A 16,841-nucleotide genomic window follows, 5' to 3' on the forward strand; every position below is an offset into this window, starting at 1 on the left:
CTGAAACACGGAGCCCTGACTGGACTGGAACACAGAGCCCTGACTGGACTAGAACACAGAGCCCTGACTGGACTGGAGCGCTGAGCACTGACTGGCCTGGAACATGGAGCCCTGACTGGACTGGAACACGGAGCCCTGACTGGACTGGAACACAGAGCCCTGACTGGACTGGAACACGGAGCCCTGACTGGACTGGAGCGCTGAGCACTGACTGGCCTGGAACATGGAGCCCTGACTGAACTGGAACACGGAGCCCTGACTGGACTGGAACACAGAGCCCTGACTGGACTGGAACACGGAGCCCTGACTGGACTGGAACACAGAGCCCTGACTGGACTGCAAGACAGAGCCCTGACTGGACAAGAACACAGAGCCCTGACTGGACTGGAACACAGAGCCCTGACTGGACTAGAACATGGAGCCCTGTCTGAACTGGAACACAGAGACCTGACTGGTCTAGAACACAGAGCTTTGACTGGAGTAGAACACAGAGCCCTGACAGGACTGCAACACAGAGCCCTGACTGAACTGGAACACGGAGCCCTGACTGGACTGGAACACAGATCCCTGACTGGACTGAAACACAGAGCCCTGACTGGACTGGAACACAGAGCCCTGACTGGACTGGAACACAGAGCCCTGACTGGACTGGAACACGGAGCCCTGACTGGACTGGAACACAGAGCCCTGACTGGACTGGAACACATTGCCCTGACTGGACTGGAACGCAGAGCCCTGACTGGACTGGAACATGGAGCCCTGACTGGACTAGAACACAGAGCCCTGACTGGACTAGAACACAGAGCCCTGACTGGACTGGAACATGGAGTCCTGACTGGACTAGAACACAGAGCCCTGACAGGACTAGAACACAGAGCCCTGAGAGGACTGGAACACAGAGCCCTGGCTGGACTGGAACACAGAGCGCTGACTGGACTGGAACACAGAGCCCTGACTGGACTGGAACACAGAGACCTGACTGGACTGACACACGGAGCCCTGACTGGACTGGAACACATTGCCCTGACTGGACTGGAACTCAGAGCCCTGAATGGACTGGAACATTGAGCCCTGACTGGACTAGAACACATTGCCCTTACTGGACTGGAATACATTGCCCTGACTGGAATGGAACACAGAGCCATGACTGGCCGGGAACATGGAGTCCAGACTGCACTAGGACACAGAGCTTTGACAAGACGGGAAAAGAGAGTCCTGACTGTACTGGAACACGGATCCCTGACTGGACTAGAACACAAAGATTTGACTGGACTGGAACACGGATCCCTGACTGGACAAGAAAACAAAGATTTGACTGGACTGGAACACAGAGACCTGACTGGACTGGAAGACGGAGTCCTGACTGGACTGGAACACATTGCCCTGACAGTACTGGAACACGGAGCCCTGACTGGACTAGAACACAGAGACCTGACTGGACTGGAACACAGAGCCCTGACAGTACTGGAACACGGAGCCCTGACTGGACTAGAACACAGAGACCTGACTGGACTGAAACACGGAGCCCTGACTGGACTAGAACACAGAGACCTGACTGGACTGGAACACATTGGCCTGACTGGACTGGAACACGGAGCCCTGACTGGACTGGAACACAGAGCCCTGACTGGACTGGAACACGGAGCCCTGACTGGACTGGAACACAGAGACCTGACTGGACTGAAACACGGAGCCCTGACTGGACTGGAACACATTGCCCTGACTGGACTGGAACGCTGAGCACTGACTGGCCTGGAACTCAGAGCCCTGAATGGACTGGAACATTGAGCCCTGACTGGACTAGAACACATTGCCCTTACTGGAATGGAACACAGAGCCCTGACTGGACTGGAACACAGAGTCCTGACTGCACTAGGACACAGAGCTTTGACAAGACAGGAACAGAGAGTCCTGACTGGACTGGAACACGGAGCCCTGACTGGAGTGGAACACAGAGACCTGACTGGACTGGAACACAGAGCCCTGACTGGACTGGAACACAGAGCCCTGAGAGGACAGGAACACGGAGCCCTGACTGGACTGGAACACGGAGCCCTGACTGGACTGGAACACAGAGACCTGACTGGACTGGAACACAGAGCCCTGACTAGACTGGAACACAGAGACCTGACTGGACTGCAACACGGAGCCCTGACTGGACTGCAACACGGAGCCCTGACTGGACTGGAACACAGAGTCCAGACTGCACTAGGACACAGAGCTTTGACAAGACAGGAACAGAGAGTCCTGACTGTACTGGAACACGGATCCCTGACTGGACAAGAACACAAAGATTTGACTGGACTGGAACACAGAGCCCTGAGAGGACTGGAACAGAGAACCCTGACTGGACTGGAACACAGAGACCTGACTGGACTGCAACACGGAGCCCTGACTGGACTGCAACACGGAGCCCTGACTGGACTGGAACACGGAGCCCTGACTGGACTGGAACACAGAGCCCTGGCTGGACTGGAACACAGAGCCCTGACTGGACTGGAACACGGAGCCCTGACTGGACTGGAACACAGAGACCTGACTGGACTGGAACACAGAGCCCTGAGAGGACTGGAACACAGAGCACTGAGAGGACTGGAACACGGAGCCCTGACTGGACTGGAACACAGAGACCTGACTGGACTGGAACATAGAGACCTGACCGGACTGGAACACAGAGACCTGACTGGACTGAAACACGGAGCCCTGACTGGACTGGAACACATTGCCCTGACTGGACTGGAAAGCTGAGCACTGACTGGACTGGAACACAGAGCCCTGACTGGACTGGAACACGGAGCCCTGAATGGACTGGAACACAGAGACCTGACTGGACTGGAACACAGAGCCCTGAGAGGACTGGAACACAGAGCCCTGACTGGACTGGAACACAGAGCCCTGAGAGGACTGGAATACAGAGCCCTGACTGGACTGGAACACAGAGACCAGACTGGACTGGAACACAGAGCCCTGAGAGGACTGGAACACAGAGCCCTGACTGGACTGGAACACAGAGCCCTGACTGGACTGGAATACAGAGCCCTGACTGGAGTGGAACACAGAGCCCTGACTGGACTAGAACACAGAGCCCTGACTGGACTGGAACACGGAGCCCTGACTGGACTGGAACACGGAGCCCTGACTGGACTGGAACACAAGAGACCTGACTGGACTGGAACACAGAGCCCTGAGAGGACTGGAACACAGAGCCCTGGCTGGACTGGAACACAGAGCCCTGACTGGACTGGAACACGGAGCCCTGACTGGACTGAAACACGGAGCCCTGACTGGACTAGAACACAGAGCCCTGACTGGACTGGAACACGGAGCCCTGACTGGACTGGAACACAGAGCCCTGACTGGACTGGAACACAGAGACCTGACTGGACTGAAACACGGAGCCCTGACTGGACTAGAACACAGAGCCCTGACTGGACTAGAACACGGAGCCCTGACTGAACTGGAACACGGAGCCCTGACTGGACTGGAACACAGAGCCCTGACTGGACTAGAACACGGAGCCCTGACTGAACTGGAACACAGAGCCCTGACTGGTCTAGAACACAGAGCTTTGACTGGACTAGAACACAGAGCCCTGACAGGACTAGAACAAAGAGCCCTGACTGGAATGGAACACAGAGCCCTGACAGGACTAGAACACGGAGCCCTGACTGAACTGGAACACAGAGCCCTGACTGGTCTAGAACACAGAGCTTTGACTGGACTAGAACAAAGAGCCCTGACTGGACTGGAACACAGAGACCTGACTGGTCTAGAACACAGAGCTTTGACTGGACTAGAACACAGAGCCCTGACTGGACTGGAACGCTGAGCACTGACTGGCCTGGAACTCAGAGCCCTGAATGGACTGGAACATTGAGCCCTGACTGGACTAGAACACATTGCCCTTACTGGAATGGAACACAGAGCCCTGACTGGACTGGAACACAGAGTCCTGACTGCACTAGGACACAGAGCTTTGACAAGACAGGAACAGAGAGTCCTGACTGGACTGGAACACGGAGCCCTGACTGGAGTGGAACACAGAGACCTGACTGGACTGGAACACAGAGCCCTGACTGGACTGGAACACAGAGCCCTGAGAGGACAGGAACACGGAGCCCTGACTGGACTGGAACACGGAGCCCTGACTGGACTGGAACACAGAGACCTGACTGGACTGGAACACAGAGCCCTGACTAGACTGGAACACAGAGACCTGACTGGACTGCAACACGGAGCCCTGACTGGACTGCAACACGGAGCCCTGACTGGACTGGAACACAGAGTCCAGACTGCACTAGGACACAGAGCTTTGACAAGACAGGAACAGAGAGTCCTGACTGTACTGGAACACGGATCCCTGACTGGACAAGAACACAAAGATTTGACTGGACTGGAACACAGAGCCCTGAGAGGACTGGAACAGAGAACCCTGACTGGACTGGAACACAGAGACCTGACTGGACTGCAACACGGAGCCCTGACTGGACTGCAACACGGAGCCCTGACTGGACTGGAACACGGAGCCCTGACTGGACTGGAACACAGAGCCCTGGCTGGACTGGAACACAGAGCCCTGACTGGACTGGAACACGGAGCCCTGACTGGACTGGAACACAGAGACCTGACTGGACTGGAACACAGAGCCCTGAGAGGACTGGAACACAGAGCACTGAGAGGACTGGAACACGGAGCCCTGACTGGACTGGAACACAGAGACCTGACTGGACTGGAACATAGAGACCTGACCGGACTGGAACACAGAGACCTGACTGGACTGAAACACGGAGCCCTGACTGGACTGGAACACATTGCCCTGACTGGACTGGAAAGCTGAGCACTGACTGGACTGGAACACAGAGCCCTGACTGGACTGGAACACGGAGCCCTGAATGGACTGGAACACAGAGACCTGACTGGACTGGAACACAGAGCCCTGAGAGGACTGGAACACAGAGCCCTGACTGGACTGGAACACAGAGCCCTGAGAGGACTGGAATACAGAGCCCTGACTGGACTGGAACACAGAGACCAGACTGGACTGGAACACAGAGCCCTGAGAGGACTGGAACACAGAGCCCTGACTGGACTGGAACACAGAGCCCTGACTGGACTGGAATACAGAGCCCTGACTGGAGTGGAACACAGAGCCCTGACTGGACTAGAACACAGAGCCCTGACTGGACTGGAACACGGAGCCCTGACTGGACTGGAACACGGAGCCCTGACTGGACTGGAACACAAGAGACCTGACTGGACTGGAACACAGAGCCCTGAGAGGACTGGAACACAGAGCCCTGGCTGGACTGGAACACAGAGCCCTGACTGGACTGGAACACGGAGCCCTGACTGGACTGAAACACGGAGCCCTGACTGGACTAGAACACAGAGCCCTGACTGGACTGGAACACGGAGCCCTGACTGGACTGGAACACAGAGCCCTGACTGGACTGGAACACAGAGACCTGACTGGACTGAAACACGGAGCCCTGACTGGACTAGAACACAGAGCCCTGACTGGACTAGAACACGGAGCCCTGACTGAACTGGAACACGGAGCCCTGACTGGACTGGAACACAGAGCCCTGACTGGACTAGAACACGGAGCCCTGACTGAACTGGAACACAGAGCCCTGACTGGTCTAGAACACAGAGCTTTGACTGGACTAGAACACAGAGCCCTGACAGGACTAGAACAAAGAGCCCTGACTGGAATGGAACACAGAGCCCTGACAGGACTAGAACACGGAGCCCTGACTGAACTGGAACACAGAGCCCTGACTGGTCTAGAACACAGAGCTTTGACTGGACTAGAACAAAGAGCCCTGACTGGACTGGAACACAGAGACCTGACTGGTCTAGAACACAGAGCTTTGACTGGACTAGAACACAGAGCCCTGACTGGACTGCAACACAGAGCCCTGACTGGACAAGAACAAAGAGCCCTGAATGGACTGGAACATGGAGCCCTGACTCGACTAGAACACAGATCCCTGACTGGACTGAAACACAGAGCCCTGACTGGACTGGAACACGGAGCCCTGACTGGACTAGAACACAGAGCCCTGACTGGACTGGAACATGGAGCCCTGACTCGACTAGAACACAGATCCCTGACTGGACTAGAACACAGAGCACTGACTGGACTGGAACACAGAGCCCTGAGAGGACTGGAACACAGAGCCCTGAGAGGACTGGAACACATTGCCCTGACTGGACTGGAACGCTGAGCACTGACTGGACTGGAACACAGAGCCCTGACTGGACTGGAACACGGAGCCCTGACTGGACTGGAACACAGAGCCCTGACTGGACTGGAACACGGAGCCCTGAGAGGACTGGAACACAGAGCCCTGACTGGACTAGAACACAGAGCCCTGACTGGACTGGAACATGGAGCCCTGACTCGACTAGAACACAGATCCCTGACTGGACTAGAACACAGAGACCTGACTGGACTGGAACACAGAGCCCTGAGAGGACTGGAACACAGAGCCCTGACTGGACTGGAACACAGAGCCCTGAGAGGACTGGAACACATTGCCCTGACTGGACTGGAACACAGAGCCCTGACTGGACTGGAACATGGAGCCCTGACTCGACTAGAACACAGATCCCTGACTGGACTAGAACACAGAGACCTGACTGGACTGGAACACAGAGCCCTGAGAGGACTGGAACACAGAGCCCTGACTGGACTGGAACACGGAGCCCTGAGAGGACTGGAACACAGAGCCCTGAGAGGACTGGAACACAGAGCCCTGACTGGACTGGAACACGGAGCCCTGACTGGACTGGAACGCTGAGCACTGACTGGACTGGAACACAGAGCCCTGACTGGACTGGAACACGGATCCCTGACTGGACTAGAACACAAAGATTTGACTGGACTGGAACACAGAGACCTGACTGGACTGGAACACGGATCCCTGACTGGACTGGAACACATTGCCCTGACAGTACTGGAACACGGAGCCCTGACTGGACTAGAACACAGAGACCTGACTGGACTGGAACACAGAGCCCTGACAGTACTGGAACACGGAGCCCTGACTGGACTAGAACACAGAGACCTGACTGGACTGAAACACGGAGCCCTGACTGGACTGGAACACATTGCCCTGACTGGACTGGAACGCTGAGCACTGACTGGCCTGGAACTCAGAGCCCTGAATGGACTGGAACATTGAGCCCTGACTGGACTAGAACACATTGCCCTTACTGGACTGGAATACATTGCCCTGACTGGAATGGAACACAGAGCCATGACTGGCCTGGAACTCAGAGTCCAGACTGCACTAGGACACAGAGCTTTGACAAGACAGGAACAGAGAGTCCTGACTGGACTGGAACACGGAGCCATGACTGGACTGGAACACAGAGACCTGACTGGACTGGAACACAGAGCCCTGAGAGGACTGGAACACAGAGCCCTGACTGGACTGGAACACGGATCCCTGACTGGACTGGAACACGGATCCCTGACTGGACTAGAATACAAAGATTTGACTGGACTGGAACACAGAGACCTGATTGGACTGGAACACGGATCCCTGACTGGACAAGAAAACAAAGATTTGACTGGACTGGAACACAGAGACCTGACTGGACTGGAAGACGGAGTCCTGACTGGACTGGAACACATTGCCCTGACAGTACTGGAACACGGAGCCCTGACTGGACTAGAACACAGAGACCTGACTGGACTGGAACACAGAGCCCTGACAGTACTGGAACACGGAGCCCTGACTGGACTAGAACACAGAGACCTGACTGGACTGAAACACGGAGCCCTGACTGGACTAGAACACAGAGACCTGACTGGACTGGAACACATTGCCCTGACTGGACTGGAACACGGAGCCCTGACTGGACTGGAACACAGAGCCCTGACTGGACTGGAACACGGAGCCCTGACTGGACTGGAACACATTGCCCTGACTGGACTGGAATACAGAGCCCTGACTGGACTGGAACACAGAGCCCTGACTGGACTGGAACACAGAGACCTGACTGGACTGGAACACATTGCCCTGACTGGACTGAAACACGGAGCCCTGACTGGACTGGAACACAGAGACCTGACTGGACTGAAACACGGAGCCCTGACTGGACTGGAACACATTGCCCTGACTGGACTGGAACACAGAGCCCTGAGAGGACTGGAACACAGAGCCCTGAGAGGACTGGAACACAGAGCCCTGACTGGACTGGAATACGGAGCCCTGACTGGTCTGGAACACAGAGTCCAGACTGCACTAGGACACAGAGCTTTGACAAGACGGGAACAGAGAGTCCTGACTGTACTGGAACACGGATCCCTGACTGGACTAGAACACAAAGATTTGACTGGACTGGAACACAGAGCCCTGAGAGGACTGGAACAGAGAACCCTGACTGGACTGGAACACAGAGACCTGACTGGACTGCAACACGGAGCCCTGACTGGACTGGAACACAGAGCCCTGACTGGACTGCAACACGGAGCCCTGACTGGACTGGAACACAGAGCCCTGACTGGACTGCAACACGGAGCCCTGACTGGACTGGAACACGGAGCCCTGACTGGACTGGAACACGGAGCCCTGACTGGACTGGAACGCAGAGACCTGACTGGACTGCAACACGGAGCCCTGACTGGACTGGAACACAGAGCCCTGACTGGACTGCAACACGGAGCCGTGACTGGACTGGAACACGGAGCCCTGACTGGACTGGAACACAGAGCCCTGGCTGGACTGGAACACAGAGCCCTGACTGGACTGGAACACGGAGCCCTGACTATACTGGAACACAGAGCCCTGACTGTACTGGAATACAGAGCCCTGACTGGACTGGAACACAGAGCCCTGACTGGACTAGAACACAGAGCCCTGACTGGACTGGAACACGGAGCCCTGACTGGACTAGAACACAGAGACCTGACTGGACTGGAACACAGAGCCCTGACTGGACTGGAACACGGAGCCCTGACTGGACTGGAACACAGAGACCTGACTGGACTGGAACACAGAGCCCTGAGAGGACTGGAACACAGAACCCTGAGAGGACTAGAACACAGAGCCCTGACGGGACTGGAACACAGAGCCCTGACTGGACTGGAACATGGAGCCCTGACTCGACTAGAACACAGATCCCTGACAGGACTAGAACACAGAGACCTGACTGGACTGGAACACAGAGCCCTGAGAGTACTGGAATACAGAGCCCTGACTGGACTGGAACACAGAGCCCTGAGAGGACTGGAACACATTGCCCTGACTGGACTGGAACGCTGAGCACTGACTGGACTGGAACACGGAGCTCTGAGAGGACTGGAACACAGAGACCTGACTGGACTGGAACACAGAGCCCTGAGAGGACTGGAACACAGAGCCCTGACTGGACTGGAACACAGAGCCCTGACTGGACTGGAACACAGAGCCCTGACTGGACTGGAACACATTGCCCTGACTGGACTGGAACGCTGAGCACTGACTGGACTGGAACACAGAGCCCTGACTGGACTGGAACACGGAGCCCTGAGAGGACTGGAACACAGAGCCCTGAGAGGACTGGAACACAGAGCCCTGACTGGACTGGAACACGGAGCCCTGACTGGACTGGAACGCTGAGCACTGACTGGACTGGAACACAGAGCCCTGACTGGACTGGAACACGGATCCCTGACTGGACTAGAACACAAAGATTTGACTGGACTGGAACACAGAGACCTGACTGGACTGGAACACGGATCCCTGACTGGACTGGAACACATTGCCCTGACAGTACTGGAACACGGAGCCCTGACTGGACTAGAACACAGAGACCTGACTGGACTGGAACACAGAGCCCTGACAGTACTGGAACACGGAGCCCTGACTGGACTAGAACACAGAGACCTGACTGGACTGAAACACGGAGCCCTGACTGGACTAGAACACAGAGACCTGACTGGACTGGAACACATTGCCCTGACTGGACTGGAACACAGAGCCCTGACTGGACTGGAACACGGAGCCCTGACTGGACTGGAACACAGAGACCTGACTGGACTGAAACACGGAGCCCTGACTGGACTGGAACACATTGCCCTGACTGGACTGGAACGCTGAGCACTGACTGGCCTGGAACTCAGAGCCCTGAATGGACTGGAACATTGAGCCCTGACTGGACTAGAACACATTGCCCTTACTGGACTGGAATACATTGCCCTGACTGGAATGGAACACAGAGCCATGACTGGCCTGGAACTCAGAGTCCAGACTGCACTAGGACACAGAGCTTTGACAAGACAGGAACAGAGAGTCCTGACTGGACTGGAACACGGAGCCCTGACTGGACTGGAACACAGAGACCTGACTGGACTGGAACACAGAGACCTGAAAGGACTGGAACACGGAGCCCTGAGAGGACTGGAACACAGAGCCCTGAGAGGACTGGAACACATTGCCCTGACTGGACTGGAACGCTGAGCACTGACTGGACTGGAACACAGAGCCCTGACTGGACTGGAACACAGAGCCCTGAGAGGACTGGAACACAGAGCCCTGAGAGGACTGGAACACAGAGCCCTGACTGGACTGGAACGCTGAGCACTGACTGGACTGGAACACAGAGCCCTGACTGGACTGGAACACAGAGCCCTGACTGGACTGGAACACAGAGCCCTGAGAGGACTGGAACACAGAGCCCTGACTGGACTGGAACACAGAGCCCTGAGAGGACTGGAACACAGAGCCCTGACTGGACTGGAACACAGAGCCCTGAGAGGACTGGAACACAGAGCCCTGACTGGACTGGAACGCTGAGCACTGACTGGACTGGAACACAGAGACCTGACTGGACTGGAACACAGAGCCCTGAGAGGACTGGAACACAGAGCCCTGACTGGACTGGAACGCTGAGCACTGACTGGACTGGAACACAGAGACCTGACAGGACTGGAACGCTGAGCACTGACTGGACTGGAACACAGAGCCCTGACTGGACTGGAACACGGATCCCTGACTGGACTAGAACACAAAGATTTGACTGGACTGGAACACAGAGACCTGATTGGACTGGAACACGGATCCCTGACTGGACAAGAAAACAAAGATTTGACTGGACTGGAACACAGAGCCCTGACTGGACTGGAACACGGAGCCCTGACTGGACTGGAACACATTGCCCTGACTGGACTGGAATACAGAGCCCTGACTGGACTGGAACACAGAGCCCTGACTGGACTGGAACACAGAGACCTGACTGGACTGGAACACATTGCCCTGACTGGACTGAAACACGGAGCCCTGACTGGACTGGAACACAGAGACCTGACTGGACTGAAACACGGAGCCCTGACTGGACTGGAACACATTGCCCTGACTGGACTGGAACGCTGAGCACTGACTGGCCTGGAACTCAGAGCCCTGAATGGACTGGAACATTGAGCCCTGACTGGACTAGAACACATTGCCCTTACTGGACTGGAATACATTGCCCTGACTGGAATGGAACACAGAGCCATGACTGGCCTGGAACACAGAGTCCAGACTGCACTAGGACACAGAGCTTTGACAAGACCGGAACAGAGAGTCCTGACTGGACTGGAACACGGAGCCCTGACTGGACTGGAACACAGAGACCTGACTGGACTGGAACACAGAGACCTGACTGGACTGGAACACAGAGCCCTGAGAGGACTGGAACACAGAGCCCTGAGAGGACTGGAACACGGAGCCCTGACTGGACTGGAACACGGAGCCCTGACTGGACTGGAACACATTGCCCTGACTGGACTGGAACACAGAGCCCTGAGAGGACTGGAACACAGAGCCCTGACTGGACTGGAATACGGAGCCCTGACTGGACTGGAACACAGAGTCCAGACTGCACTAGGACACAGAGCTTTGACAAGACGGGAACAGAGAGTCCTGACTGTACTGGAACACGGATCCCTGACTGGACTAGAACACAAAGATTTGACTGGACTGGAACACAGAGCCCTGAGAGGACTGGAACAGAGAACCCTGACTGGACTGGAACACAGAGACCTGACTGGACTGCAACACGGAGCCCTGACTGGACTGGAACACAGAGCCCTGACTGGACTGCAACACGGAGCCCTGACTGGACTGGAACACAGAGCCCTGACTGGACTGCAACACGGAGCCCTGACTGGACTGGAACACGGAGCCCTGACTGGACTGGAACACGGAGCCCTGACTGGACTGGAACACAGAGACCTGACTGGACTGCAACACGGAGCCCTGACTGGACTGGAACACAGAGCCCTGACTGGACTGCAACACGGAGCCCTGACTGGACTGGAACACGGAGCCCTGACTGGACTGGAACACAGAGCCCTGGCTGGACTGGAACACAGAGCCCTGACTGGACTGGAACACGGAGCCCTGACTGGACTGGAACACAGAGCCCTGACTGGACTGGAACACGGAGCCCTGACTGGACTGGAACACAGAGACCTGACTGGACTGGAACACAGAGCCCTGAGAGGACTGGAACACAGAGCCCTGAGAGGACTAGAACACAGAGCCCTGACTGGACTGGAACACAGAGCCCTGACTGGACTGGAACATGGAGCCCTGACTCGACTAGAACACAGATCCCTGACAGGACTAGAACACAGAGACCTGACTGGACTGGAACACAGAGCCCTGAGAGGACTGGAATACAGAGCCCTGACTGGACTGGAACATGGAGCCCTGACTCGACTAGAACACAGATCCCTGACAGGACTAGAACACAGAGACCTGACTGGACTGGAACACAGAGCCCTGAGAGGACTGGAACACATTGCCCTGACTGGACTGGAACGCTGAGCACTGACTGGACTGGAACACAGAGCCCTGACTGGACTGGAACACGGAGCCCTGAGAGGACTGGAACACAGAGCCCTGACTGGACTGGAACACAGAGACCTGACTGGACTGGAACACAGAGCCCTGAGAGGACTGGAACACAGAGCCCTGACTGGACTGGAACACAGAGCCCTGACCGGACTGGAACACAGAGACCTGACTGGACTGGAACACAGAGCCCTGAGAGGACTGGAACACAGAGCCCTGACTGGACTGGAACACAGAGCCCTGACTGGACTGGAACACAGAGCCCTGAGAGGACTGGAACACAGAGCCCTGAGAGGACTGGAACACGGAGCCCTGACTGGACTGGAACACAGAGCCCTGAGAGGACTGGAACACAGAGCCCTGACTGGACTGGAACACGGAGCCCTGACTGGACTGGAACGCTGAGCACTGACTGGACTGGAACACAGAGCCCTGACTGGACTGGAACACGGATCCCTGACTGGACTAGAACACAAAGATTTGACTGGACTGGAACACAGAGACCTGACTGGACTGGAACACGGATCCCTGACTGGACAAGAAAACAAAGATTTGACTGGACTGGAACACAGAGACCTGACTGGACTGGAAGACGGAGTCCTGACTGGACTGGAACACATTGCCCTGACAGTACTGGAACACGGAGCCCTGACTGGACTAGAACACAGAGACCTGACTGGACTGGAACACAGAGCCCTGACAGTACTGGAACACGGAGCCCTGACTGGACTAGAACACAGAGACCTGACTGGACTGAAACACGGAGCCCTGACTGGACTAGAACACAGAGACCTGACTGGACTGGAACACATTGCCCTGACTGGACTGGAACACGGAGCCCTGACTGGACTGGAACACAGAGCCCTGACTGGACTGGAACACGGAGCCCTGACTGGACTGGAACACAGAGACCTGACTGGACTGAAACACGGAGCCCTGAGAGGACTGGAACGCTGAGCACTGACTGGCCTGGAACTCAGAGCCCTGAATGGACTGGAACATTGAGCCCTGACTGGACTAGAACACATTGCCCTTACTGGACTGGAATACATTGCCCTGACTGGAATGGAACACAGAGCCATGACTGGCCTGGAACACAGAGTCCAGACTGCACTAGGACACAGAGCTTTGACAAGACAGGAACAGAGAGTCCTGACTGGACTGGAACACGGAGCCCTGACTGGACTGGAACACAGAGCCCTGACTGGACTGGAACACAGAGACCTGACTGGACTGGAACACGGAGCCCTGAGAGGACTGGAACACAGAGACCTGAGAGGACTGGAACACATTGCCCTGACTGGACTGGAACGCTGAGCACTGACTGGACTGGAACACAGAGCCCTGACTGGACTGGAACTCAGAGCCCTGAATGGACTGGAACATTGAGCCCTGACTGGACTAGAACACATTGCCCTTACTGGACTGGAATACATTGCCCTGAATGGAATGGAACACAGAGCCATGACTGGCCTGGAACTCAGAGTCCAGACTGCACTAGGACACAGAGCTTTGACAAGACAGGAACAGAGAGTCCTGACTGGACTGGAACACGGAGCCCTGACTGGACTGGAACACAGAGACCTGACTGGACTGGAACACAGAGACCTGACTGGACAGGAACACGGAGCCCTGAGAGGACTGGAACACAGAGCCCTGAGAGGACTGGAACACATTGCCCTGACTGGACTGGAACGCTGAGCACTGACTGGACTGGAACACAGAGCCCTGACTGGACTGGAACACAGAGCCCTGAGAGGACTGGAACACAGAGCCCTGAGAGGACTGGAACACAGAGCCCTGACTGGACTGGAACGCTGAGCACTGACTGGACTGGAACACAGAGCCCTGACTGGACTGGAACACAGAGCCCTGACTGGACTGGAACACAGAGCCCTGAGAGGACTGGAACACAGAGCCCTGACTGGACTGGAACACAGAGCCCTGAGAGGACTGGAACACAGAGCCCTGACTGGACTGGAACGCTGAGCCCTGACTGGACTGGAACACAGAGCCCTGACTGGACTGGAACACAGAGCCCTGAGAGGACTGGAACACAGAGCCCTGACTGGACTGGAACGCTGAGCACTGACTGGACTGGAACACAGAGCCCTGACTGGACTGGAACACGGATCCCTGACTGGACTAGAACACAAAGATTTGACTGGACTGGAACACAGAGACCTGACTGGACTGGAAGACGGAGTCCTGACTGGACTGGAACACATTGCCCTGACAGTACTGGAACACGGAGCCCTGACTGGACTAGAACACAGAGACCTGACTGGACTGGAACACAGAGCCCTGACAGTACTGGAACACGGAGCCCTGACTGGACTAGAACACAGAGACCTGACTGGACTGAAACACGGAGCCCTGACTGGACTAGAACACAGAGACCTGACTGGACTGGAACACATTGCCCTGACTGGACTGGAACACGGAGCCCTGACTGGACTGGAACACAGAGCCCTGACTGGACTGGAACACGGAGCCCTGACTGGACTGGAACACATTGCCCTGACTGGACTGGAATACAGAGCCCTGACTGGACTGGAACACAGAGCCCTGACTGGACTGGAACACAGAGACCTGACTGGACTGGAACACATTGCCCTGACTGGACTGAAACACGGAGCCCTGACTGGACTGGAACACAGAGACCTGACTGGACTGAAACACGGAGCCCTGACTGGACTGGAACACAGAGCCCTGACTGGACTGGAACGCTGAGCACTGACTGGCCTGGAACTCAGAGCCCTGAATGGACTGGAACATTGAGCCCTGACTGGACTAGAACACATTGCCCTTACTGGACTGGAATACATTGCCCTGACTGGAATGGAACACAGAGCCATGACTGGCCTGGAACACAGAGTCCAGACTGCACTAGGACATAGAGCTTTGACAAGACCGGAACAGAGAGTCCTGACTGGACTGGAACACGGAGCCCTGACTGGACTGGAACACAGAGACCTGACTGGACTGGAACACAGAGACCTGACTGGACTGGAACACAGAGCCCTGAGAGGACTGGAACACAGAGCCCTGAGAGGACTGGAACACGGAGCCCTGACTGGACTGGAACACGGAGCCCTGACTGGACTGGAACACAGAGACCTGACTGGACTGGAACACAGAGCCCTGAGAGGACTGGAACACAGAGCCCTGAGAGGACTGGAACACAGAGCCCTGACTGGACTGGAATACGGAGCCCTGACTGGACTGGAACACAGAGTCCAGACTGCACTAGGACACAGAGCTTTGACAAGACGGGAACAGAGAGTCCTGACTGTACTGGAACACGGATCCCTGACTGGACTAGAACACAAAGATTTGACTGGACTGGAACACAGAGCCCTGAGAGGACTGGAACAGAGAACCCTGACTGGACTGGAACACAGAGACCTGACTGGACTGCAACACGGAGCCCTGACTGGACTGGAACACAGAGCCCTGACTGGACTGCAACACGGAGCCCTGACTGGACTGGAACACAGAGCCCTGACTGGACTGCAACACGGAGCCCTGACTGGACTGGAACACGGAGCCCTGACTGGACTGGAACACGGAGCCCTGACAGGACTGGAACACAGAGACCTGACTGGACTGCAACACGGAGCCCTGACTGGACTGGAACACAGAGCCCTGACTGGACTGCAACACGGAGCCCTGACTGGACTGGAACACGGAGCCCTGACTGGACTGGAACACAGAGCCCTGGCTGGACTGGAACACAGAGCCCTGACTGGACTGGAACACGGAGCCCTGACTGGACTGGAACACAGAGACCTGACTGGACTGGAACACAGAGCCCTGAGAGGACTGGAACACAGAGCCCTGAGAGGACTGGAACACAGAGCCCTGACTGGACTGCAACACGGAGCCCTGACTGGACTGGAACACGGAGCCCTGACTGGACTGGAACACAGAGCCCTGGCTGGACTGGAACACAGAGCCCTGACTGGACTGGAACACGGAGCCCTGACTGGACTGGAACACAGAGAC

This window comes from Hypanus sabinus, chromosome 6, assembly GCF_030144855.1.
Source record: "Hypanus sabinus isolate sHypSab1 chromosome 6, sHypSab1.hap1, whole genome shotgun sequence".
Taxonomy (NCBI): Eukaryota; Metazoa; Chordata; class Chondrichthyes; order Myliobatiformes; family Dasyatidae; genus Hypanus; species Hypanus sabinus.